Below are 4037 nucleotides of genomic sequence, written 5' to 3'. Positions count from 1 at the left end.
TCCTTCAGAGCTGACTCATTTACACTTTCACACATTTAAACCCACAGAGCATGTGGGTGCTCATCAGTGGACTACTCTTTCATTTAGTTTGCCCTTGTTGTGCCTTGAAAAGATGCCATTGTGCTTTGGTAACACACAAGTCAATTGGCCCAGTTACTGGAAATTGGGATTAAATAAAAAGCAAATGCTACATTAATGGACACCTGTGCATAAAACAAACTCGTAAAGACAAAAATAAAATAAACAAGTACTAACACAACAGTCTTGATTTGGACTGCAAACAAACAACAAAACAAACCAAAATTTCCCCAGTGTGGCATAAATAAAGTTCCATCTAATCTAATCTAATCTAATCTAATCTAATCTAATCTAATCTAACCCAATCTAACCGAATCTAATCTAATCTAATCTAATCTAATCTAATCTAATCTAATCTAATCTAATCTAATCTAAATATGGTACACAAGGAAAACTTGACAAATCAACACAAAAGCAACAACTCGATTGGAATTTTTGACTAGATTTCAATTTCTTTTTTCAATCAAACAAAATAAAACCAAAATAAAATGCGGCAGGTTTGGAACTGGGATTAGTTAACAGCCTCCGCTGCAGTTTTTGCCTAATATTCCGAACCCAAGAAGCCATCGGAATGATGCCTAACCTCCTGGGAGGAAGTAATAATCGTTCTTATCATCTCTGCAGCTGCGTTGCTAGGAAAACGTTATACTCCAATCTCGCCATTGTCTGACGGTAGCAACAGAGGATATGTAAATGAGAGTGTGACTCGGTCGGGCTGCATGGAAAACACAGCCCGAGTCAGAGCAGGATGCGAGCGAGTGTGAATACACAATCATGGCCTGCGGCACACTGGGAGTTTGTCGCAGTAAAGATGACAACTAACTTGCCACGGATGATTTACAGCATATTTGATGGCCAGTTTTTCAACACTCAGCTCTCTTGGAAAACTTAAAAGAAGTCACGTGTCGCCTGTTAGAAAGTTTCTTCTCTCCTCACGAGTGCTGGCCATTTTTTCTTTGGAAATCGTTGACCCACTTTAATTGTTGAAAATAGTTTGCTGACGATGCAATGTAAGTTCTGAAAAGTAATGATTTTGGAAGTACAAGGATTCCACTTGACACCAGAGAAATTAAGAAAGAAATCTGAGCGCCTATAATTCAAATCCAAAACACGGATACGGTGAAGCAGACATGCTAACAATGTGCTAGCTAGCTCGTCAAACCGCAATTAAAGTTGCTGTAAGATAATAGCAAACTCTAATGACTAACGTATGAATATGAATCACAGCAAGCAAATTCATTTGTGGTTGTGTCTGTGGCCAAATCCATTTCGCAGTACCTACACTAACTCCCGAGAAAAATATCGGACTCCTGCGAAATACGCCACAATATTCTGTAATTATGTCATTTGGGCTATTTTACCGCTTGCATCAAAGCAGCGAGAGAAGACGTGTGAGAGCTGCCGAGTATCATTTTCACAATTTTGAAAAGTGGAGATCAAACAATGTTGTCAACGACAGAACACCGCAAAGAATTAATCGTTATCTATCATACGCGGTAGGTGAGCTAATTTGGCTCGTCGAGTCTTTTTTAGCATTTCATTTTTCTCGTCAATACGTGTTTCAATACCGGTGTCACTGTCAGTACAGTTACACGACTACAACACGCTTCACATAATATTCAACCTGCATTGAATAATTTTATCTATCCAACATATTTGTTCAGGCACAAACAAATAGACAGAGATGAGGTCAAATAATTTTGTCGTCGATGATGGTTTTCACCCCTCATTTTGGCACACACTTATTTCCACTCAGTGTGTGTCACTCTGAAGCCTCCTGGTGGTTGCTGGGCTTATTTTCTAAAGAGCATCTTGCGTCAAAGGTTTTTTTTTCTCCAATGGATACGCATACAGAAAATTCAATGGAGACAAAGACAAGGATAAATTTTTTTTTTTACACTTAAACCAATCCATAAATTAATTTTATGCTGTTTAGTTTATATTTAACCACTGATAAATTTCATATATTTTCTTTTCTCAGTTAGATATCTTGGTAAGTCCCTTTTTTTGTATTTCTACAAATTATTGTCGACTCTAAAGTGTTGAAAGTGGCTAGCAGTGTTAATGGCTCAACAATCTAGCTGTTTTTTTTTTTTTCTGTTGAAAATGTGAAGAGTCAGCCTGACTATCGTTATTTTAGACAACCTGCTGCACAACAGCTTTTTGTATGAGGTCCTTTCAAGACAAATGAAAGATTTCTTTTCTACTGAGAATTACATAGCTTCACATCCTATTCATAAATCACAGTCTTGGGGAATAAAGTCAAACGAGCTGTGTGTGTTTCTTTTTTTTTTTATTTCAAATTCAATGCAGCTTTTTTTGAACTGTAACAAAGTGGAGCCTTTGAATAAATACGAGCGTCACCTCTTCTCGTCCGCCCACAGGGCACGGCGTTTTGAGAATGGAAGGATACGTGGAAACTCATAAAGCTCGTATACTTAAGGGGCACATAAGTAAACTGGTCGGCCTTAGTTCCTTGTTGCCTAGTTACCGCTTACACAATGTTCCCTGAGTTTTGGTTTTCTAAAGCAATGCTGAAAAGGGGTTGAATCATCTTGATTGCGTCCATGCACGTGGCGAATACGTCATGTGGGCTTGATGCTATTACTTCACATTTTTTGAAGAACTGATGTGCTTTATTGTCACTGAAGTCACATGCTAAAATATTAATGCGCTAGAAAATATTTGAATGGCAATGACGGCTGCTTCATAATCCATGATGGACACAATAATTGCATTTAATATTTCCCGTGGCAATTTAATTGTATTTAATTGTATTTAATTGTATTGAATTGTATTAAATTTTATTTTATACAATAATAATAATAATAATGATTGACAAAGCACCAGGTTTGGAGTTCTAAAATCCATCAAAATCCAGATCAGAGCGCATATTTTGCATACTGTGCATTCTCAACGCCATTCAGACATGGAGTCCGAATGAATCGCCGTCTTGTTACTCGAGAAATGAGTGACATCATGCGTCGAGCACAGATGGTATTTTCCATGCATCTGCTCGCATTCTGACAGTCATTTAATAATGAGGCCTAACATAACGATGCCGTGATTAGCCGACACGAGTCACCTCATATGGCGTATTGACGGAGCTGGCCACTTCTCAAATCATGATGGGATGCTTGAAAAAAAATAATCTTTCTATGCCCATGTCCATTTTCCTTTATAATATCAAAATCTGCAGATGACGGACGATCTGCAAATAAACGTCTTTTGACCGGCAAATATTCGCCGGTGACATTTAAGCATTGAAGAAAGATTGCAATCTGCCGGCGCTAAAGAAGAAGAGCGGCGTTTTTAGGAGCTGCTCATGTTTCCTCGAACCTTTGCCTTTCCATTTAGCTTTGTTGAATATGTTGATGAAATTAGCCTTTGTATGATGTGTTTGTACCGAGGCTGGTGAGTCAGCCGTAGCTTGGAGCAGATGGTTGTCGGAGTGCGCGCAAGGTACGCTTGATATTCATCAGGAGAGTTGACCTCTGCCGTGATGCGCCCTCTCCCAGTTCAACCTCGCATAATGAATAGAAATGCCAAAACAAGACAAAAAGCCATTTGCCGCAATTCCGGCTTTCAACTGGTAATGAGAAATTAGTGAGCTCAGAAATACAGAGATGCAAAAAAAAATAATACAAATCAAATTTCTCTTCTAATCAGTCAAATTTTGTTTCAAGTTTTGATTCCAAATGCTAATTTATGGAGGTCCCGCTAGGGGGGGTGTCTGCAGGCCTGCCTATGTCCAATTTCGATTACCGTAATTTTCAGACTATAAGCCGCACCGTACTATAAGCCACGCCAGCTAAAACCCGTCATTGCGGGTTCAAAATTTGCGAAAAAAGTCGCGACTGATAGTCTGAAATTTACAGTAATCTTTTTCACGACCCTTATCGGTTGCACGGAGGTCAAAGGTCAGTTCTATGGTTTGCCCTTCCATTTGGGTCCCGGTT

The sequence above is a fragment of the Syngnathus leptorhynchus genome, chromosome 9 (assembly GCF_054491065.1).
Source record: "Syngnathus leptorhynchus isolate UIUO chromosome 9, UIUO_Slep, whole genome shotgun sequence".
Lineage (NCBI taxonomy): Eukaryota > Metazoa > Chordata > Actinopteri > Syngnathiformes > Syngnathidae > Syngnathus > Syngnathus leptorhynchus.
This window is presented reverse-complemented; position numbering follows the sequence as displayed.